General features: G+C 42.8%; 1 protein-coding gene across 1 annotated transcript in view; it reads right to left on the bottom strand.

The window, feature by feature from the left end:
• The window catches only part of TJP2 (tight junction protein 2), a 122,339-nt gene that overhangs the window by 75,111 nt on the left and 22,641 nt on the right, over positions 1-24,587 (bottom strand). Inside the window, exon 2 of the mRNA XM_037495177.2 lies at positions 17,705-17,825. The gene's annotated coding sequence lies outside the window, so the exon portion shown is untranslated. The remainder of the gene's footprint in view (positions 1-17,704; positions 17,826-24,587) is intronic.

Genomic DNA, 24,587 nt, shown 5'->3' with positions numbered 1-24,587 from the left:
AGGCTGTGTTCCTTTGTGAACAAGTAAAACTGTGATGCGATTGACATTGTGTAAACATCACCTGTGGACTTCTTGAAAGATGGATTTGGCAGGTGAAGGCTGGGGGAAGGAGTGTCCGTAAAGATGATAAAACCAGTAAAAAATGCACTTGTGTGGATGTGATAAGAGATGATGTGTCTATACAGTTAGGCAGTATTTGACAAAAGGGAGCTGGTTCAAGAAAAATTAAGGAAGCAGAATCAGCAGGCTGGATGACTACCCAATTAGATTTGAGGTAAGGAAGAGGGAAGTGAGTCAAAAGTGACTCTCAGGCTTCTAACTTGCTTAAGTAGATGACGATGACTTCACCAAATAGAGAACACAGAAGGGGGAACAAATCTTGGAAGGATCTGTGGAAGGATGAAGAATTTAGTTAAGAACTGAGTTTCACAACCCAAATGCCCAAAAATAGATGACTGGATCAAGAAGATGTGGTACATATATACCATGGAATATTACTCAGCATTCAAAAAAGATAAGCACATGCAATTTGCAGCAACATGGATGGCGCTGGAAGGGATCATGCTCAGCGAAATAAGCCAGAAAGAAAAAGAAAAATACCGGATGGTCTCACTCATAGTGTTATAGGGCAGGGAGAGGGGCAGCCCAAACCCTGCAAACCTGCCTGTTCTAAATGGGTCCTGCCATCCGCCACATCAACACAAAACATATGAGACTTTAATGGGAAGGAACTTTAATACAATTAGGAAACAATACAGGAAAGGCAAAGAATATAGTTTCTAAATCAAGTACCCAAAGTCACCCGTCCCCTCGTGGGTAAAACTCCATCCAAATGGGATTGGCCCAGAGCAAGGCCCCAAAGCCTGCCACAAATCTAAAGCACCTTCCAGTGGGGACCCACAGAAAAGGGTCAGAAACAACCAGACAAGCCCAGAAGGAAAAGAGCAAAATCAAAATCAAGACAAAAACCACCATGGTCACCTCCCCATGGGTGTCTCACCCACATCTGTGTCACCCAGTCCACGACCAAAAGACAAGCGCAGTTTCTTCATGTGTCTCTAGGCTCCATGCGCCTCCTCCAGGTCTCCTCCTGCCTCCATCCTGCTTCCTTCCTCAGTCTCCTCTGTAGCTTCTCCTCTCCCTGCTCAGCTCCACCCTCCCTTGGGTGGGGCAGGGAACCTCCCCCTTTCCTGGGGACCACCCTGTTACAATAGCAGGAATCTAGAAAACTTAAATAAGGGACCAGGAAAAAAATATCAAAATCAACAAACAACTATGAACCAGAGACACTCTATGGGGGGGGTGGGGGTGGGGAAAGGAGGGCTTGGGGTCAAAATAAGGGGGTTGTAATTGTACAGGGAATATAAAAAATAAAATTTAAATAAAATGTGAAAAAAAAGTAATTCTAATAATTGCTAAAAAAAAAAAAAAAGAACTGAGTTCCAAGGGCTTGGGATCCTGCAGGTGGAGGTGTTCAAATGTCTACTATGTGCTACTCACTGATGAGTATTTGGGTAGAGGGATTTGAGGTGCGGGAACAAATTTGGGATCATTGAGGGATTAAGAAAGTTGAAGTCATAGGAGTGGCTGAGACTATTCAGAGTCATGATGTAGATTGAGGTGAGAAGGATTAAGGATAAGATCCATCCCTGAGAATGCCAATATTTAGGGAGTAAGCTTGAGTTCCCAGGATAGAGACCAAAGAGGAACTGGCAGAAAGGAAAAAGCCCTCTGGAGCAGAGCATCCCAAAATTCAAGGGATGATTGAATTTCAAGGAGGGAAAAATAGGCAACAATATGGAACTTTGAAGAGGTTAATTAAGAAAAAACTGATGATGCCTATTCACTAAGCACAGGACCACGGCTCTTGTTGGCCAGGCCTGTTTAAATGAAAAGACTGGACTGGAGTTTAGATTACAGAAGTGATGAAGGCTCGGCAGCCCTTCTTGGCAGTCCACTGACAATAAAGCAAGATGGAAGCCATTTAAAATTGTAACAAGGTGGCCCCCCTGGTGGTGCTATCAAGCAATCACTAGCCACTGGGGCATGAGTTGGCACAAGTTCAATCCCTGGCTAGGGAGCTAACCCGCATGATGAAGCAGACCTCGCTTATCTCACCTGCTGCTCCCCTCAGCAGTGTATTTCAGTCAATCTACCTTTTTCTGCTTCCCACTCTCTCCCGGGTAAATCCTCTCACCACCCCTGCCTGGCACCTCTGGCCTACACCCCAATTCTTGTATGCATCAATAAATAAAAATAAATCTTTAAAAATATAAAATTATAACAAGGAATTCTCTATAGTAGCAAGAATAACAATAGAATCATCAATGACAAAGAACATAAAAAGGAAAGAAACAACAAAATAATAAAAAAGAACATAAATCTTACTATCTATGCTGACAACAATGAAGAAATAATGAATAATGTATAAAAGAATTAGAAATTATATGGGAGCTTGATTTGCTGTAAGGATAGGATTACAGTATTCTTCTTTTTTTTTTAAAGATTTATTTATTTATGCATACAAGAACTGGGGTACAGACCAGAGGTGCAGGGGGAGATAGGATTCACCAGAGACAGAGTGGGGAGCAGCACTGGCAGACTGAGTGAAATACACTCCTGAGGGGAGCAGTGGGTGAATCAGGAGAGGTCTGCTGTGCCATGTGGGTCACCTCCCCTGCCAGGCATCAAACTTGTGCGGCAGTGGCTGCGGATAGCTTCATAGTACTGACGCTTTACAACCCTTACACCACCAAGGAGGCCCTGTCTTTTTCATTTTAAATCGCAGTTACTATTTGTAGGATGGACATTTTTCAACATCTTTCAGGAGGTATCACAATGTATAAGGTCTCTGAAACACATTGGTCAAAAAACCTTAAATAAATGTGATAAATACTTTTAATCGGAGTTCCTCAAGGATGTTAAGATCTGGGGCTATATAAACACATACACATTGTATATTAGCAATATGGTTATAAAGTATTATGAAATGGGGGCAAAGGAACCTGACATTGAAAAGTATATGGCTTAATTGAGCGATTTAGTTGGCCAGCACACTAAATGGCATATTGGAATTATACAAACAAGTCCCATATACATGTCTTGAATGCCTACTATGTCTGGAGTAGGTAAAGAGATGACAAAGGGAATGTATAAGAGGAGGCTTATTCACTGTGTGATGTAGAGGAAGATAAGTACCAAATGATGACAAGGCTTGAGAATTGCTCAAGTACAGGTATCACTAAGTGCTGAGACTGGAACAAGGTCAGGAGAGAGAGAGAGAGCGATGTCCATGAGCAAGTACCTTTCCTAAGGCCAGGTGAGCACTTAGAGAAGGTGGCTCTCCCCAGCACCTGGAAGAAGCTCACACCAAGAATTCAACCTGCCAGCACCTCAGCCTCCAGAACTGTGACAAATAAATGCCTGTTGTTTAAGTCACCCTCTTGTAAGAGCCTGAACATACAACCTCCAAGCCATGCTGGAGTGGGCCCTGCTGCCTTCTGCAAGGTCAGCTCATCCTGTACTCTCCCCAGCTCACTTCCTAGACTCTCCCAGGCCTTTCTTTATGGTTGTTGTTCTTGAGACCCTGCCAAGTCATTCCTACCCCAGAGCCTTTGTGTGAGCTTCTCTGCCTAGTCCACAAAGCCAGAGCCTGCTTAGAGTTCTCTTTTCTGTCTAAAGTAGGAAGCATCCACTGTGGCTATCAGGAAGTCAAGTTTCAGTGTAAAAAAGAGTAAAGTCCAGCTAATGTTCCACTTTCTGTGAAACAGGTTTCAGAGAACACAGTGCAGGGATATGAAAAAGTGGGGGCAGTGGGTGGTCTGCTTACAGTACTGAGAAGTACAATAGCAGGATGGGAGAGCAGCCCAAGAAAGCAAAGAAGCTTATTTGCACATCTCTCTCTCTCTTCAATTTATGATTATTGTTATTATTGGTAATACATTGGCAGAGATGTTGTTACTACTAGAATGAAACAATGTTAGAGTAAGTGCCAAAATAGTCCACACACCAGCGATCAGTTAGGGAGACTCTCAGTGGATGGTGGCTTTATTTTCCTGCTTTCTCTGTGCTGCTGGCACAAACCTCAAACCCTGTCACCCTCCCCTAATGTACAAACACTACAGCTTTTCTGGACATGATGGGTTTAGCTGGTTACAAAGTTGGAAAAAGAATAAGCTGTGTGATTCAGAGTCAGCTGTGGCTGGCTGGATTGTAAGTCTGCGGAGGCCCAAGGCTGGGGCTGGGAGACTTGGGGATGGAAGGTGGTGGCTCGTTATCTTCTGGGCTGACTCCCGTGGCCGACTCAGTGGGTTGGTTGGTTGGGGTGTTCTCAGGCTGGCAGGCAAGGTCAAGGTGAGAAGCCTGGTCAACAGGGGGCTGCAGTAGAGGATAAGCCAACTCCAGGCCTGAAGATTCTAGACACAACACCAAGAGTGAAGATCGTAGCCTGGTCTAGAGAGATCCTGGGAAGAAGAGTGCTCTGCTCTATGGAGGAGCCTCCCTTCCTGGCAAAGGCACCTGTCCAGCCTGCACTCTGCTTCACCACAGCTTTTATTATTTCACTACTGTTTACATATAGGCTATATGAAATCCATACTCTCTTGTCAGGGACAGATGCCATGATTTAACCCTCCATTTAAATAAGTAAAAACAGGGCCTCCCTGGTGGCGCAGGGGTTAAGCACCACACTGTGAAGCAATCTGCAGTCTCTGCAGCGTGAGTTTGATCCCCGGCTGGCCAGGGAGAAACCCACATGGCGCAGCAGACCTCTCCTGCCTTGTCCGCTGCTCCCCTCAGCAGTGTGTTTCAGTCAATCCGCCTGTTCTGTTCCCCGCTCGGTCTCTGGTGAATCCTCTCACCTCCTGCATCTCTGGCCTGCGCCCCAGCTCTTTTATGCATAAATAAATAAATCTTTAAAAAATAAATAAGTAAAAACAGAAACCCTAATAATGGTCAAATGCACATTGCGTGCTGAAAATCTTTCAAACACTATTTTAATCCATTTAATGTAAATCTTCACCACCACCCCTAAATATTTGGTATTACTGCCCCTCTTTTGAGATGAGGAAACTGCAAAAAACGGATTCAAAGCCTGTTCATATCACTGCTTCATGGCCCATGTTTGCTGGCTCCACTTCAATTGTACGGAGTAAAGGGAGAGGTGGGATTTTTGTTGTCATTATCTTTCTTTTGGCCCCTTTTTTCAGAACCTGAGAGGGTTTTTGTTGATACAGCAATTGAACAACGCTGTAAACAGGTTTATAAAACTCTCCTCTGCAACACTAAAAAGGCAAATGCCACAAATGCAAATGTGTTTGACTCCATGCAATATAGTAGTTAATCAGAAACCTTGATTCAAATGGGATTCTGGTGTCACTGAATTTCAGCGCTCACTCTCCCTAAGTAAGTACTTTAAGAAAAAGCACTTTAATAAGTTAAAATGTCCACTAAGCAAAAAGGCCCTTGCCTCACAGGCCAGGGAGGGAATCTAAGGTGAGAGAGGCCCAGTGGACTGTCAGATACTGAGTCCTCAAGAGAAACCAGCAGGGCCTCTGGCAACACGTGACTTGCTTGGGAAAAAAAAAATGGCTAGCAGAATCCTCTGCCCTGAGAATTCAGCATCCTTGATTGACACAGATTAAAGGTGTTGAAAAGTCACCTAGATTTATAAAGCATTCTCAGACCTGAAAGGAAACTTTGAAAAAGTCTGCAAACTGATAGCTTTCCAGGGCAGCCATGCAAATTTACCTCTTAAAACTAAGAAAGCTGGGCTTGGAAAAGATACTTCCAGGATTTTAAAAAAAAAGAAAGAAAGAAAGAAAGAAAGAAAGAAACATTTCTGTTTCAGTAGGACAGCCACCTCAAATTCTCTGATAATCACATCAGTGAGTCTCCGGGCCTGGGGAACTGGTATTTTTAAATTGCACCCCAGGTGAGTTTCATCATCAGGGAGGTTTGGGAAATTCTGTTACAGGGGCATTGTTACTATTCTCTGGCAAAAGACAGGTGTAGGGTAAAGAAAATGTCAGGCTTTTCTGCCCTTCCGCCATCAGGATAGATGATGGATCCTTGTCCTGAATGCATGCCTGATGGTGGGCACCTGGAATAGGGTGTGGGCATAGGTAGATGGGATTCAGCTGAGCTAAGACTGTGCTTTTAAGGGCGGCGTCACGGGGGGACGCTAGCAGCACCAGCACCAGCAGCCGCCGCAGCCGAAGCCGAAGCCGAAGCCGAGAAGCAGCAGAACGAACGCTAGAAAGCCCAGATAGAGTGAGGACTTGCTGGGGGCTGGGAGGCCTGCCAGCCTCCCAGCCCCCCAGCCAGCACCCCTGCCTGCCATATGCCTGGTGAACCCCAAATAAAAAACCTGCAAAACTACTGAGGACTCTGACTCCTCCTTTACCCGGTCTGCATGGGATCAGAAAACCTGCACCGTGTCCAAGTTCCTGCCTTTACAACAGGTAAGACATTGTTTAGGTGAGAAAATAATTCTCTATTTGAAAAAGTCTTGTGTTTGATTTACAAAAGAAAAGGTCGGATCCAACAGTGATTTATATTTATTTACATATATGTTTGTATACATACTACATTTGGATTCAACTATTTTTATATAAATTTATTTACCCACGGAGTACAAACTGGTCCAACACTATGGAGAGATGTGTGGAGATTTCTTGACCTACTAAACATAGAGCTTCCATATGATCCAGCAATTCCACTCCTGGTATTTACCCAAAGGACACAGAAACATCAATTCCAAAGGGCACCTGCACCCCTATGTTTATAGCAGCACTGTTTATAATAGCTAAGCTATGGAAACAGCCCAAATGCCCAAAAATAAATGACTGGATCAAGAAGATGTGGTACATATACACCATGGAATATTACTCAGCTTTCAAAAAAGATAAACACATGCAGTTTGCAGCAACATGGATGGCGCTAGAAGGGATCATGCTCAGCGAAATAAATCAGAAAGAAAAAGAAAAATACTGGATGGTCTCACTAATAGCAGGAATTTAGAAAACTTAAATAAGAGACCAGGAAAAAGACTAATCAATACAAAGTAAAAATCAAAATCAACAAGCAACTATAAACCACAGACACACTACGGCGGGGAGAGGGGGAAGGACTAGAGTCAAAATAAGGGGGGGTGCAATTGTATGGGGAATACAACCATAATGAATATGCATATATTGTGCAAAGATGAAAAATGATGTAAGAATTATATAAAATAAAATATTTAAAAAATTTATTTACCCACATCATACAGTAGATCATAAAAACATAGCAAAATGCAGTGAAAATGTCGACATCCAGAGCCCACTACTGTTGGTAATTAGATGAGAATCCTTCTGAATACATCTGTTGTAGGATTCCCAGCACCCCTTGTTCTTGGGGCTGCTGTCTTGGTGCCCAGAGTTCCTGCTTGAGTGAGGTGTGGGGTTATACCGGGGGCCTCTCACCAAGTGCAAAAGTCCTGGTATGAGGAGCATACTGGGAAACCAGTATCTGCTAAAAACAGCAGGCAGATATTAGAATAGAGATGATATGCTTTGACCAGCAGGAACAATGAAGCCCCACATCGTTCCTGTTGGTCAGCAGGAACAAACAGGCCCTGGTCATTCCACCCTAGCTTATATCCCCAATAACTGCTCCCCCACACATGTACACTCCTATATACTTGCCCTACCTTTGTACTTGATGCTAATAAATACGAGACTGCCTTTGGATGGGGGCTACATATTACTTCTCAGTGTAGCCCTTCTAGGTCTCTCATTGCTTCACACGGACTTTGAATAATCTCTCATCCTGTGCCACTCCCAGGCAACAATCTGTGAACAGAGGGGGCTGTCCTACACAAGGTGTGTCCTACACATGGTTTACCCGTAGGGCTATACCACACATGCTCTTTTGCTTGCTGTTAATTATACATGAAAATATTACTTGGGGCCTCCCTGGTGGCACAAGGGGTTAAGGCACAGCACTATGAAGCTATCCTCAGCCACTGCAGCATCAGTTCCATCCCCAGCCAAGGAGCTACCCACATGGCTCAGCAGACCTCTCCTGTCTCGCCCACTGCTCCCCTCACCAGTGTATTTCAGTAGAACTGCCTGCCCTGCTCCCTACTCTGTCTCTGGTGAATCCTCTCACACACCCCCAAGCACCTCTGGCCTGCACCGCAGTTCTTGTATACATAAATAAATTAAAATAAATTTTAAAAAAATTACTTGACTTCTTTTTTCATAGCAATAAAGATCTATCTCATAATTTTCTAGCTCTATAGTATTCCATTTGTACGAGTACATTATAATTTGCTGAAAAATACCTTTCTTTAAAGTTCTTTCTAATACTGGGAGAGAGGACAAAGTGAAAATCAGATGGATGAAATCTTTATTTTATCTAGATAATAAGGAAGCAAATGGCTTATAAGACTCAGGCAGAATTCATCCAAAGTGTATAATGTATAAATTAAGAAGTTGGTAACCTGTAAGATGTGTTAAAGATAAACAGAATAAATAGCGTGCTTATGTAAGTTTTTATACAACTTTGTCATTTATTTCCAAGAGAGTAAAAGTTTGCCGAGGTTTACATTCTGCACATTAAATCACATAAACAATCTTCCTATCACTTTCCAGAAGCAATCCTAGTTGTGATGCCCAGTCACAGTTTTTTTTACATATTTTTTTCCCTCCCTGATCTAGTTCTGCCTCTGTAGAACCATCCTCCAGTTGCCAAAGGGTTTTGGTTCTTATTCGAGGTCTTGGGAAAGCATTCTTTCTTCTTGTATTTATTCTGCTGAGCTAAAGTCATCAGCTCAGGAAAATTTAATTTTAACTTATTACAAGGTCTCTTTCAAAGCGTGCTGGCAGAGCTAATTATTTAAGTAACCAAACTTAACATCAAAATAAGTTATTTTTAATACTTACAATTATATTTCCAATATTGACATTAAATATTAAGAATAATTATACTCACATAATTATGCATATACCTTTTCAAAAATCCGTAATTTTTTCAAGTACCACATAATTATGATGGGTGAATCCTATTTAGGATATTTGTCCAATCTCACTATTCAACCAGATTTTCTTCAAAATGAAAATTTTGGTTAAAAAAGAAGACTTAACTGATGACAAGATGATGAAGTATCAAAATCAGGGCTCCAGTGATGCCACCCTTCTCAATCACAAGTGACTTACTTGGAAAGTCCTTATCTCAACTTTTTTTTTTTAAGATTTATCATTTATGCATACAAGAACTGGGGTACAGGCCAGAGTTGCGGGGGAAGGAGGGGTGAGAGGATTCACCAGAGACAGAGTGGGGAGCAGAACAGGCAGGCTGACTGAAATATACTGCTGAGGGGAGCAGCAGGCGAGACAGGAAAGGTCTGCTGCGTCTTTTGGGTCATCTCTCTGGCAGGGGCCTGGGGGACTGAATTCGTGCTACAGAGGCTGCAGATAGTTTCACAGTGCTGTGCTTAACCCCTTGTGCCACCAGGGACGCCCTCCTTATCACATCTTTACTGGGTTAGATAGGAATCAAAATATAAACTGTCTCTAGGCTTCCCCACACATCATCACCACAGCGGGTGGGTATAGACAGCACAAACAGTACCACAGCTGCTAATTGCAAATTATTATTTTTAAAGATTTATTTATTTATGCATACAAGAACTGGGATACAGGCCAGAGGTGCAGAGGGGTGAGACAGGATTCACCAGAGACAGAGCAGGGAACAGAACAGGCTGACTAACTGAAACACACTGCTGAGGGGAGCAGTGGGCGAGTCAGGAGAAGTCTGCTGTGCCATGTGGGTTGCCCCCTGGCTGGCCGGGGATCGAACTCCTGCTGCAGTGGCTGTGGACAGCTCCATAGGTTGGGTCTTAACCTCTTGCGTCACCAGGGAGGTCCAATGATTGCAACTTAGAACCCAATTCCAAGCCAGGGAAGAGTCCTCTCTGTGCAAATTTCCTCAGGCAGTACAGTGCCTAACCCATAGGTGAATAACCTGAAACCAACTACTGGCCCCCTAAATGACTGCAATAGGTGGAGGAGAAAGTACTGGAGCAAAGGGCTCCAGTAACACACAGAGAAACACAGACAGAAACCTTTTAAGGAATATGGCAGTGAACAGTGAGAGACGATAGGGCTCTGGATTTTTAAACCTCTAGTTATCTTTTAATTTTTAGGTTCCAGAGTCTCTTAAACACGCAGGAGTATAATTAAATGTATGTTTTGGAACCTATTTTGAGTATTACTCATCTATGTGCTATACTTAAAATGTCCAGACATCTTGGATTTCCAGAGATAGGCCAGATGACCAACACTTTGCCTTGTTAATTTCGTGAGTAATCACACACTTGAATTTTTTGTTAGGAAAACACATTAGAGTATAATTAAAGCAAGCAAAAGCAAGAACATACCACTTTTATTTTTATTTTTCTTCTTATATGGTATGCCCAAGTATCCTGAAGGAAATTCTGTGAGAATTACTCGAGTGACAAAGTCTTTGTACGTAAGTATTCGAAGCAATGTTTTCATTTTATTTTATTTTTGAAGATTTATTTATTTATGCATACAAGAACTGGGGTACAGGCAGAGGTGTGGGTGGTGAGAGGATTCACCAGAGACAGAGTGAGGAACAGAACAGGCAGATCCACTGAAATACACTCCTGAGAGGAGCACTGGGCAAGTCAGGAGAGGTATGCTGTGCCATGTGGGTGGCTCCCTGGCTGGGGATTGAACTTGTGCTTGCAGTGGCTGCAGAGAGCTTCATAGATTGTGTCTTAACCCCTGCACCACCAGGGAGGCGCCGCAATGCTTTCATTTTAAATACTTAGAGAGGGAGATATGGAATTATTGTGTGGAAACAAGGCAAAACTACTTATGTGAAAGCCCTATGACAGACAATTAAATTGCTTGAATCCCTGAATGCTAAAATCATTGCAAGAAAATGTACTTAAGAGGATAAGATGAACACACTATTAACAAATGTATAGACCAGTTTGAGCAGAAAGTTAAGAATAGGCCGTCTGCACTCAGAAAACCTAGGTGTTTACGGGTATTTAACATTTTAATAGCAAAAGGAAAACAGCATCTTGAAAACTACAGTCCCTTTCCCAATAATTTTATAATTATTATTTAAAAGATTTATTTTTGGGGCCTCCCCGGTGGCGCAGCAGTTGAGCGTTGGGTTGCGAAGCTGCCCGCAGCCTCTGCAGCGCCAGTTCAATCCCTGGCTGCTCCCCGGCCACGGGAGGAGGGTCCCACATGGCACACAGACCTCTCCTGCTGCCCGCTGCTCCCCTCAGCAGTGTACTTCAGTCCTTCTGCCGGCTCTGCTCCCCGCTCTGGCTCTGGTCCCTCCCGCGCTTCTGACTGTACCCAGTGCTTGTATAAATAAATAAATAAATCTTTTTAAAAAAATAAATAAATAAAAAATAAAAGATTTATTTTTATTTATGCATACAAGAATTGGGGTGTAGGCCAGAGGTGCAGGGCTGAGAAGATTCACCAGAGACAGAGTGGGGAGTAGAACAGGCAGATCTTGTGAAATACACTGCTGAGGGGAGCAGCGCGTGAAACAGGAGAGGTCTGCTGTGCCATGTGGATTAGCTCCCTGGCGGGGGATCTCATGCCACAGTGACTGGAAATAGATTGATAGCACTGAGACTTTAACCCCTGCAACACGAGGGAGGCCCTTCCCACTAATTTTAAATGTCTCATATGCTCTAATAATTTCCTAGCAGTCCCCTTAAACAAACAGGATAGAAAACTGAAATTTAAGAGTGTCTTATCCAGAAAATCAAGAACCAGAAATGAAGCGGCTAAGTTCCACACCATTGCTTTTCCCAGTGAGTCACAAAAAAAAAAAAAAAAAAAAAAAAAAAAAAAAGCTAGAAGTCATAAAGAACTGAAGGCAGGAACACCTGGGTAAAGTCAGACAGAGCTGGGTTTCAACTAGTCTCAACAATCCTGTTCCTTAGGGTGAACCTATAACATTGAACCACAGCTTATGCGTGAATAATATTGGTTCATTCAGTGTGTTTTCTAAAAAGTTAAAAAATAAATCCCAGTTGACATAAAGCAAAATGGCCTGGTTTCCTTAAATGTAGTTTCCCTAAAAGTAGCAGTTTCCAAGAATCCATGGCCTCTGTTAAGTGAGGGTAGAGTTTACTTGGCTGTTCTTGACCTATAAAAATGGCAGTTTGCGGGGCCTCCCCGGTGGCGCAAGGGGTTAAGACGCAACCCATGAAGCTGTCCATAGCCTCTGCAGTGTGAGTTCGATTCCTGGCCGGCCAGGGAGCTACCCACATGGCGCAGCAGACCTCTCCTGACTCACCCGCTGCTCCACTGAGCAGTGTACTATGGTCAATCTGCCTGTTCTGTTCCCCACTCTGTCTCTGGTGAATCCTCTCACCCCCCACACTCTGGACTGTACCCCAGCTCTTGTATGCATAAATAAATCTTTTCTTTAAAAAAATGGCAGTTTGCCTGGTTTGTTCTAATAACTGTGCTCCTTAGGCAGCTTATCTAAACTCTCAAAGCTTCCATTTCTTCAACTGTAAAACGGTGTTGTGTTTTATACTGTGCTCTCTCAAAATGTGTATGTTGGGGGGTGGGGGGTGGGAGGGGAGGGATTTGGGTCAAAATGGGGGGGGTTGCAATTGTATGGGGAATATAAAAATAAAATTTATTATTTAAAAAAAAAAAAAGAAAGAACTCCTGCAAAAAAAGGATTTTAGGGAAACACTAAGAAAATTTATTATGGTCTCAAAAAGTTTAGGATAAGATAGTAAGACTACTAGTAATATGTACGGTTAATTTCTAACTCTATTACCTAAGGATTAAGCAAATCATTAAAATAGCTGGGAAAAAAAAAATGTGTATGTTGAAGACCTAACCCTCATTACCTCAGAATGCAACCTTATTTGGAGACAGGGTCTTTACAGAGGTAATCAAGGTAAACTGATGTCTTTAGGGTGGGCCTAATCCAGTGACTCTTATCTTTATAAAAAGGGGGAAATTTGGCTCTTTGCACCAACTTTCTGTGCCCCCACAACGGTGCGTGTGAATGCCTTGGCTGATGCTCTCAAGAGCCTCCACATGTCGAGAAGAGAGGCCAATGCCAGGCTCCCATTAGGTTGTGCTCCAAAGGCATCCTCATTTCCAGCTGTGATGATGAAGCAGGGTTACTTTGATGATTTTGAAAGAGGTGGGAAAATTGCTGTGAACCGCACAACGGGTTAAACAAGTATGGGGTGATCAGCCCCAGATTTGATGGGGAACTCAAAGATCTAGAAAAATGGCAGAATAACCTTTGTACAATGAAATGTAAATGTAAATGTAGTAAAAACCTAGGAGGGCATCATGGACCATACAGAAGCAAGGCACAGGAGGGAAAATTCTGGAATTCTTTTTCTGGAGATACAAAATATATGTGCAGATAAAATATCTCAATGGACCAAAACAAAGGTGTATGTGTGCTGGAGAGGGGGGTTAATTTGGACAGAGACAGACACCCTTAGAGGGAAGACAACTGCAGAGGCAGGACAGGGCCATAGTGCAGGTTTTCTATGATCCCATGCAGACCGGGTGTAGGGTAAGGAAAAATGTCAGGCTTTTCTGCCCCCCTGCCATCAGGATAGATGATGGATCCTTGCGGTCCTGAATGCATGCCTGATGGCGGGCACCTGGAGTAGGGTGTGGGCATATGTAGATGGGATTCACCTGGGCTAAGACTGTGCTTTTTTTTAAGGGCGGCGTCACGGGGACACCAGCAGAAGTTGAGAGAAAGAGAAGCCGAGAAAGAAGCCAAGCAGCAGAAGCTGAGAGAGAAGCAAGAGAAGCAGAAGCTGAGAGAAGACCAGAGAGCCCAGAGTGAAGACTTGCTGGGGGCTGGGAGGCCTGCCAGCCTGACTCCTCCTTTACCCGGTCTGCTGGATCTTAGAAAAGCTGCACTGTGCCCATTCTTGACCCTATACCGGGAAAAAGGAGGAGAGAGTCCTGGAGCCCTCAGTGGCTTTTGCAGGCTTTTATTGGGATTTACCGGGTACATGGCAGGTAGGGGTGCTGGGGGGCCGGGAGGCTGGCAGGCCTCCCAGCCCCCAGCAAGTCCTCACTCTTATCTGGGTTCTCTGGCGGTCTCTGGTGGCCTTGGTCTCGTGGTTCTTCCGCTTCTGCTTATCTGCTTCTGTTGGCGTCCCCATGACGGCACCCTTAAAAGCCCAGTCTTAGACCAGGTGAATCCCATCTACCTATGCCCACACCCTACTTCAGGTGCCCGCCATCAGGCATGCATTCAGGACCACAGGTTTCCATCATCTATCCTGATGGTGGGAGGGCAGAAAAACCTGATACTTTTTACCTTACACTAAAACAACTATCTATTTATAAACCAAGGAAAAAGGTCTGGAACAGACCCTCCCTTATAAACTTCAACAGGAGCCTGCCCTATCAACACCTTCATTTCAGACTTAAGAGTCTCCAGAAATGTGAGACGATACATTTCGTCTTTATTAGCCATCAGGTCTATGGTATATTTTTACTGTGGCCCTAGGAAACTCCTATAGCTCAGGATTATAATTGGATCTACATTTCAGAGGGTGGGTGTGAGAATTAAGTGAGACAATGCAGGTAAAAGGCTTAGCAAAGTACCAACCACACTATAATAAGCACCCAAATAAACAAAGCTTTCGTTGTTATTACGATAGGTTGGTATGTCCTCACACTGGAATTATAATGGAATTCTCACCATAAACATGGTAACTTTTCCTCTAGTCTAATGCAGCATCCCCAGACCCTTCGATGTAGTCTTTGCTTCCCCCACCGTTACCTACTGACCAACATTTCATCTTCAGGTTTCTGCTCAAATATCACCTCACTTAGTCCCTACTCAGGCCTTCTGCTCACACCTACTCTAAATGCAGCCCTTTTCACAGAGCAATGCAGTTACAGATTCTAAATTAGACTCCCAAATCCCCAGCGTGGAGCCTTCACAGTTCTCTAAATTTCCCTCAGTGGCAGGCAGTGCTGCGTGCATTGCTCATTAAGAAGAATCCCCTCGGGCCTCCCCGGTGGCGCAGCGGTTGAGCGCTGGGTTGCGAGGCTGCCTGCGGCCTCTGCAGCGCTGGTTCGATCCCCGGCTGCTCCCCGGCCACCGGAGGAGGGTCCCGCATGGCGCGCAGACCTCTCCAGCCGCCTGCCGCTCCCCTCAGCAGTGTACTTCGGTCCTTCTGCCTGCTCTGCTCCCCGCTCTGGCTCTGGTGAATTCTCTCACCCTCCCGCACTTCTGACTGTACCCAGTGCTTGTATAAATAAATAAATAAATCTTTAAAAAAAAAAAAAGAAGAAGAAGAAGAAGAATCCCCTCCCCACAGACAAGGAAACTAACAACACACACCTATGATCTAGTCTGTGCTCTAAACCAGCTGTTGCAAGTAATTTCTGGGTCAGTGGTTCTAAAAGTGTGGTCCTAAAACCAGACTTATTGGCTTGGCTGAGAATTTTTTAGAAACTCCTGGGCTTCACCCTAAACTGACAGAAGCAGAAATTCAGGGGGTCAGACCCAGGGAGGAATCTGTTTTCACAAACCCTCCAGGTTAATTTGATGTAGCTAAAGTTTGAGAACTACAGCTCTGGGTTCAAACAATATAATACTGGAAGGTCTGGCTGCTGGTGTGAGTCTCCCAAGTATTCCTACTAAGGCCCTGTGGACTTTCCCAAGGGGAGAGGGGACTCCCAGGTGTACAGAAGTAAAAGTTATAAGTTTTCACTGTCAACTCACTTTTCTAAGCCCATATTATGAGATGAGTCAGTGATAACTCTAAGGTACCTAAGTTGTGTGACAATGAGAGTCCACGTCTAGGAACTGGGCTCTGCCCAGATGTTCACATTCTTGCTGAAGGCAAAGAGGCAAAGGTGATTTTGCCACATTAGAAAAGGGGTCACCAAAGCCCCTTAAAGTGGCAAGAAACAAAGTTCTGGCAAATAGTGCTCTCCAGTCTTGATTTCTCCATTTGTTGAGTGGAGATGATAATCCTGCCTCATGGAAAGCATAAGTGTGAAACGAGAGATATGGTATCTAAGAATGCCTAGAATATTAAGGAAACATTTCTAGATTAGGAAAAATACAGTGTTTGAATCAACGAGCAAATTATTGATTCATTGTCAAAAAAGGGGGCGGGTTCATGTTCTTTGGATAGTTGCCCATTTATGCTTCCATATAAATTTCAACATTTTTTATTCAATTTCTTTGAAAAGTATTATTGGCATTTTGATGGGAATTTCATTCAATTTATATATTGCTTTAGGCAGGATAATCATTTTGATTATGTTGATGCTCCCCATCCATGAGCATGGGATGTCCTTCCATCTCATTATGTCACTAAGTCCTTTCATACCATCTTGTAGTGTAGTTCTTGTAATGTTCTTCACCTCTTTAGTTAGGTTAATTCTGAGGTCTTTCATTCTATTTGAGGCAGGAGATTGTAAATGGAGTTCTTTACTTGATTTCCTTTTCTTATTTGTTATTTGTATATAAAAATGCTATAGATTTTTTGTTGATTTTGTATGCTGTATGCTATAACCTTGCTATATTCATCTATTGTTTCTAATAGCTTTTGATAGAGCCTTAAGGATTATTAGTGATACTTTTATTTCTCCACCTTAGATTCCCTTTATCTCCTGGTTTTTAATCTTATCTCTGGCCAAATCTGAATTACTAAATTAAACAGAAATGGGGACAGTGTGCATTCTTGTCTTACTCCTAATCTTAAGGGGAAAGCTTTCAGATTTTCACCAATAACTGTTACATTACTAGTCGATTTGTGACATATGGTCTTTATTTTAACACTCCCTTTTTACAGATGAAGGACCTAAGTCTCGGAAACATTAATACATGTGGCCGAGAGCACACAATTAGAAGGTGGTAGCATTGGGATTTGAGAATAGCAGTGTGCTTTTTATACTCCACTGAATTCCTGCTCTGATATTAGCTGGAATCCACCCAGGCAGGGGCTGTAAGCTTAAATAGACAGGAATTATGAAACAAGTGCATGAAAAAAATTCCAACCACATTCCTGTGAGCCATGAACTGGCCTATAATCAGGGGTTAAAGTGTAACTAAGAATAAATATATCCCAGCATCTGGCAAAATAAAATTTAATACCTTGTAAATCTCACTTAACTCATACTTAAATTGAATCAGTAAATAGATAATGCTCACTCTTAGCTCTTTCACTAAAAGCTTGTACATAATTAATCCTTAGAAACCAGTGTGACTGATGTCTTTATATGCTCAGCAAGTGCTTACACTGTTATTTAGTTCTACTACCCCAAAGATAATGGAAAAAACAGGACTACAAGGATGACCTATGACCTGAGACACCAAAATCCCTCACTAGGCATTTACTCTGAACCTCAGGAGTTGTATTCATATACTTTCACCAAGAAGAATCTCAATTAGCACTCGCTCAACCATGGCAAATTCATATCTATCAATTCACACTAAAAATGTGGAAAAGATATTTCTGTTCTTTGGTAAGTAGGACACTACAATTAAATGTTCCTTGATACTGAACAATTTCTTTCTCAGTAACATAAAAAATAGTACCTTGACTATACTTGGAAGTGAAATAATTTATATCAAACTTTTGATGGAAGAAGCCAGTAACCAGGTCAATGTGAGACAAAAAAGCAAGTACCTGGTGAGGCGGCTGGTCCACCAGCCCACGTCTGAGTCTCGAGGAGGACTCGTGGCAGGAGGTGCCGCTGAGGTGCCGATCCCACTCACAGGGAGATGATAAAAGTGTGGCTCTCCGAACCCTGAAACAGATAGTGCCGTCAGAAATCCAACGTGATCATTCCCAGCAAGGTGAGATCTTGCTATACGCACTCAAGTTCATATACTATATGTTCACTTCATCCGCTTACAGCCTCGTTTTCAGTATATTCAGATACCAAGAACCATCGCTACAGTCCATTTTAGAACATTACACTCCTTTAGAAAAGAAATCCTGCATCCTTTAAAATTCACCCCCAGTGCCTGCCTGCTGGCTTAGGGGTTAAAGACTCAGCACTATGAAACTATCCTCAGCCACTGCAGGACCAGTTTGACCCCAGCCATGGAGTCAAATATGGTGCAGCAGACCCCACCTGTCTCGCTGGCTGCTCCCCTCAGCAGTGTATTTGGTAGATCCGCCTATTCTGCAACCCACTCTGTCTCTGTGAATCCTCACACCACCACCCCCGGCCACCACACCTCTGGCCTGTACCCCAGTTCTTGTATTCATAAATAAACAAATCTTTAAAAAAAAAAAAAAACTGAGAAAATGAGTAACCATGGAAAATTTGGCATCTCAAATCCACCCAAGCTGGAGTCATCTGAGGAACAAGATCTTGTAAGATCTCACTTTTCAAAACAAACAAACAAAAAAACCCCCCTCACTTTTCAGGTTATCAAAATGCCTAGCAGGTGAGAAAGTATCTAGAGAAAACTCTTCTAATTGTTATAAATTACACATAACATATAATTTGCCACTTTAAGGTGTACAATAGAGAAAACATTTTACTAAAAGGAAATTTATTTCTCAAAGCATTTATAATACTGGGTTATCTTATTTTTATGTATGGGTGATCCCTAACCAGAAAAAATAGCAAATACTTTTTGTTTTAACCTCACATCCCAAGACAATCCAAGAACTATCCCTTCTGGACATTTTTAATCCTGTATATGCCCTTCAAATAGCACAAGGAGGCGGCAACTTCATGAGGGGCAGAGTCACAGGGGACACGTCCAGTGGGAGGAAGAATGTGGCCTCTCACCAGTTCCAGGCACATTCTTCTGTTTGCTAGACAAAGTCATATTGTGACATCGGTGCAAAATACACCCTACACAATGAAATAGAAATAAAAGATAGTGTCGTTTTTATTTGTACAGGCAGGGGACACATTTCCCTTCTCCAAAGAGCAGCAGGAAATGTAGACACTGGTGAAAGCAAGGCCATCTGGACATCCTACAAAGCAAGCAACAGGATTAGAGCCAGCCCATACATGGCTTCTGGCTTCTGTTATTACTTTCAAAGATAAATAAATGACCAGCAAATCAAGATGGGCTTGGTTATGCTTTTGGACTTAATATGAACATTTTCAACAGGTATCAGTTCCAAGGACAACCTTTTTCTTTTATTGAAACAACTTGCTTTTAATTAAATTATTTCCCTGCATTTCTAAAACATCCTAGTTTTAACTTTCCTTTATAATATTCCTGAGGTTTTCACCATGTGTAGGAACCACCAGTAACAATTACCCATTTCTAAAATAACACCTTTATTGATTAGGGGCTCCCCTAAATTAAGAAAAACCCTGGCAGAAAGAACTAAATTATATTCATGGTTTTCAACAGTATTGACAGATATGGAAAACTGTCAAGTAACAGGAGTTAGCACTGGAAAATTGGACTAAATCTTAAAAGGTGAATCCAAAGATGGCTCAGTATTTTTGTGTTAGGGTATAAATTCCTTTTTCAAAATTTTTCCTTCATTTATGGCTACACTGAAATCTAGTAAGCTTTAGCAAAATATTTTTTAAGATTTATTTTATTTATGTATGCATACAAGAACTGGGGTGCGGGCCAGAGGTGTCAGGGATGAGCAGATTCACCAGAGACAGAGTGGGGAGTAGAACAGGTGTATCGACTGAAATAAACTGCTGAGGGGAGCAGCAGGTGATACAGGAGAGGTTTGCTGTGCCATGTGGGTTAGCTCCAGACTAACCAGGATCAAACTGGTGCTGCAGTGGCCAGCGATAGGTTGATAGTGCTGAGACTTAACCCCTGCACCACCACGAAGGCCCCAGCACTAGCAAATTTTTGTTGAGCACCTACCACTGCTGATAGAGGAGCCAATATGCACACTTAGTCATCCCATGGGGTGTTTTGGCCTATCGTGTGACTACAGTTTACAGAAAGAAAGCCCATTTGCAGACATCAAGACAAAGTCCTATAAGGAGGAGGTCACTAGTGGTGAATGAATTTCCTGAGGGTCTGAAGACTGATCATAACCAGACTTTCAACTATTTCTTAAAACACAAAAGCAGCTACTCCTGAAAACTATGCAATATTCTGCATATATTGCAGCAATCGGAACACATCTTGACAAGAATGAAAGGACAGATTTTTTGCAAAAAACAGTGCCTCACTATTGAGGCAACCCGTCCAGGAGAAATCTCAGGTCAGAATTCTCCCAGGCAGATCCCTCTCTGCAGCAGCATGGCCAAACACCTACTTTCCCACAGGGATTTCTAACTGCAGGAAGGGGCGGTATTGGTTCTAAAAGCCCTCAGGAAGGTCAGAAAAAATCCAGGTGAAGAGAAAGCGAGTAGACTATGATGGAAAGTGCTTCTCTAGGCTCTTTGCTCCTAAACGTGTGGTTCTTGGACTGAGCCATCAGCATTGCCTGGACATCCACTGGGCATGGCCAGGGCTGTCAGCATTACCTGGAAGCTTATTAAAATGCAGCCTCTCAGGCCCCACCATACCTGTAGAATTAAACTGCGCATTTTAACAGAGGGATTCGTGCTCACATTAAAGTGAGAGAAGTAAGACATCAAGGTGCCTCTGAAGGATTTAAAACTGGTTTAATGAGGTTAATCAGCAGGAGACACCTCTCCTAGGATACCCAGAAAGGAGAGCTTACTATGGGCTTAGCGAAGGATATGAATATGTCCAAGCTTAGTGAAGGATATTAATACTGTCAGGTGACAACGAAGGCAACAAAAAAAATAAGGATGTGCAAAGCAACATTTTTGTCTGGGTATTTTTAAAGAAGACAAAGTATTATAGATACTTTGGACAACTTCCAAAGGACAACGTCCTATGATGCAATGATATTTCATTAGGCTTAATATAAAGTTCTCATTTAAAAAAAAAAAAAAGAACATTCAACGCCCCTTATTAAGGATCACTTTGAAATGAAAAATTTGACTTCTGTTTGGCCTGACTTGGGAAATGAGGAGAAGCAGAGACAGTTCTATTTAGAGTACTTACTCGTTCCAACTGCTGGGAAAGGTTATCTGTCTCCAAAGCAAAATGAATAATTTGGCAATCAGTTTACACATCTGAATCTTGTAAGTTTGTTTAGGGTGAATCCATTAATGAATGATCCCTAGCCAAAAACTAAGAACATCCAGTTGCTGTCTAAGGGCCAAGCACTCGATCATGATGACCCATTAGGCCGAGTTCCATACTTGTAGAATCCAAAGACTCAACTAGAACTAAGGAATCAGAAAGAAATAAACCAAGTGGCATAGCTCCTCACTATCCAATTGTGTGTGCAGAACAAACATTCCTCATAAATTAGTGTTCCTTTCTTGCTAAACCTAGACTTGGATTGAGGGTCCTCCCTAACTTAACACTCCAAGCAATCCACCCACTGACTGGTTTTGGCAAGCCACATGAAACCTATTTGGTGTTGTGACAAAAAAGCCTCCCAGCTCTAAGTTCCTGTCATTCGGGTACAAAAGACCACACTACGGTATTTTCAGTCTCCAGGGCGTACTTGAAGAATCACAACTTAGTCATTGCAATGTGTTTTGCATCATCCTTACTCCCTTCTACAGATGGAAAGGAAAACTACCTAAATCAACAATGGCAGTATGGACATTTGGGACTGGATAACTGTTGTGGGTCTGTCCTCTCCATTGTTGGATGTGGGACAGCATCTCTGGCCTCGACCCACTACATACCAGCAGCAACCTCTGGGATTGTAACAAACAAGAATGTGCCTGGATATTGCCAAATGCCCCCTGGAGGCAAAATAAATACCCCCACCTCCCATCAATACCAATTGAGAACAACTTACCCAAAAGATGATAGTCATTCTCTTAGGCAGATGGAACAATGGGTGATTTCCCCCTTATTTTCTCAACCTTCTATAATGAATATACAGTGCTTACATGATAAAAATAAGATAGTGATTCTACTTTTTAAAAAGAATTATCAGTAGCTAACAGATTCCTTTAGTTGATCCTTGGGTGAGTGCCAATGTGTGGCTCATTCAGTTTAAAAATTAAATTCAGTCCAGGGTCTCCCTGGTGGCACAGGCGGTTGAGCATAGCGCTGTGAAGCTGTCCACAGCCTCTGCAGCACCGGTTCCATTGCTGGCTGGCCAGGGAGAAACCCACATGGCACAGCAGACCTCTCCTGTCTCTCCCGCTGCTCCCCTCAGCAGTGTATTTCGTCAGTCTGCCTGTTCTGTTCCCCACTCTGTCTTTGGTGAATCCTCTCATCCTCCTGCACATCTGGCCTATACCCCGGTTCTTGTATAAATAAACAAATCTTTAAAAAATAAATAAATAGGGCCTCCCTGGTGGCGCTGCGGTTGAGCGCTGGGTTGCGAAGCTGTCCGCAGCCTCTGCAATGCCAGTTCGATACCTGGCTGCCAGAATAGGGTCCCACATGGCGCACAGACCTCTCCTGATACCATTGCTCCCCTCAGCAGTGTGTTTCATCGGTCTGCCTGTTCTCTTCCCCGCTCTGGCTCTGGTGAATTCTCTCACCCTCCTGCGCTTCTGACTGTACCTAGTGCTTGTATAAATAAATCTTTAAAAAATAATAATAATAAAATAATAAATAAATAAATAAATTCAGTCCACAAAAATACTGTCTAAGTGCTACACAGGCACTTTGAATTAGACCTCTCCTCAATTTGTAAAAGACATGACAGGGACTTAAGAGAAGAAAGTAAGAACTGAGGCCTCTGACATTCAGAAAAGAATTGTGTATCACTGGGACTTCAGAAAGAAATGTGAAGTAAAAACTGCTGTTTCAAGAAAAGTATTTTTACCAGGTCTCCCCAGTGGCGCAGCAGTTAAGCGCTGGATTGCAAAGCTGCCCGCAGCCTCTGCAGCACCAGTTTGATCCCCGGCCGCCGGGTGAGCGTCCTACATGGCGCACAGACCTCTCCTGCTGCCCGTTGCTCCCCTCAGCAGTGTACCTGCCTGCTCTGCTCTCCGCTCTGACTCTGGTGAATTCTCTCACCCTCCTGCGCTTCTGACTGTACCCAGTGCTTGTATAAATAAATAAATAAATCTTAAAAAAAAAAAAAAAGAAAGAAAAGTATTTACCTAACCCACAGTCTGCACATGCACTTTAATCAGAAAACTATTTGCACTATGGGAGAAAATAGCAGGGCATATTCTCAAGAATGCTGCATATGTAAACCAGGTTAAAAAAATTAAATATCTGGATTAAAAATCAGCTCTAGACACACCCATTACTTCATCATCTTCCTGGCTGTTAGACCAGGAATTTTCTTAGAGTATTATTACCATGACTTTCATATCAGTCTGGGAAGACCACATCCACCAGGAAGAAGCAAGTTCTTAATGAAACACTCAAAATCTGTTCCTCTATGGCAGAGATGATGCTTTCATCTTTCTAGGCACCCCAAAGCCCCCATCGCTGGCCTTCACTTACCCGGGGTACTGCCAAAGGTTCACATGTCTTCTGCTCTCAGGTAGAAGTTCTCTTTTGTTAAGTGGAGTGATACCAACTGCTGCTTCCAGAATACCCATGTATTTCTTGTACCTCATCCTGTCTATCTTAGAACAAGGCCATGCAAACTTCAGTCACTGTTCAGAGGAAGCAACAGAAGTAATCTCTGCAATACCAGAAGCTGCTGTGCCTTTAGATGCTGCTGTGCTTTTAGTGTATCTCTGGCTATAACTATTCAACTCTACAGTGGGGAGGAATGGGGGAGGCCAAACCACAAATATTAATAAATAATGAAAGCTCCTTCAGACTCCATAGCAATGCCAGTATTATTAGGCTGAAGAATTTTAAATAAAGCACTAATGAAAATGATTTGCAGGATGACTGTGGCTCTAAACACCAGCAAGCTAACGTATACTCCCCAATTAATCCACACATAAATCTTTGAGGCCAATAATCCTTCAAATACTTATAGTCCAAGAGATGATTTATCTCAAAGTCTAGTAATAATTGGTCCAAAAAGCCTGTGTGCCTCTGGGTGGACTTAAATCAGAAGCAGATTTTCTCCTTCTACAAATAACGCTCGCTAAAAGGCTGCACGGCTGCACAAATGAAGGAGTTCTAGCTGTCATTTTATATTAATGTTTTTCTAAACTATAAACTCCTCATTTGAGTCAATGCCAAAACAAAAATCAATCAATAGAGAAATAATTCTAGATTTGTCTCTTTTTTTACATTTTTAAAAAAGATTTATTTTTATTTATTTATGTATGCAAGAACTGGGGTGTAGGCCAGAGGTATGGGAAGGTGAGAGAATTCACCAGAGACAGAGTGGGGAGCAAAACAGGAGGATCTACTGAAATACACTGCTGAGGGGAGCAGCAGGTGAGACAGGAGAGGTCTGCAGCACCATGTGAGTTAGCTCCCTGGCCAGCGATCAAAGTATGTGAAGACATGCTGCAGTGGATGGTGATAGCTTGATAGTGTTGACTTTAACCCCTGAGCCACCAGGAAGGTCCTGATTTGTTTTTTTAATATATTTAAAAAATATCTCTAGAACCCAGCATGGTTGAGCTCTATTAGCATGAAAATACAGT

The sequence above is a fragment of the Talpa occidentalis genome, unplaced genomic scaffold (genome assembly GCF_014898055.3).
Source record: "Talpa occidentalis isolate TD23 unplaced genomic scaffold, MPIMG_talOcc4v2.1 talOcc4.7, whole genome shotgun sequence".
In the NCBI taxonomy this organism is placed as follows: domain Eukaryota; kingdom Metazoa; phylum Chordata; class Mammalia; order Eulipotyphla; family Talpidae; genus Talpa; species Talpa occidentalis.
The sequence above is the reverse complement of the archived record's forward strand: the minus strand, read 5'-3'. Positions and strand labels throughout refer to the sequence as shown.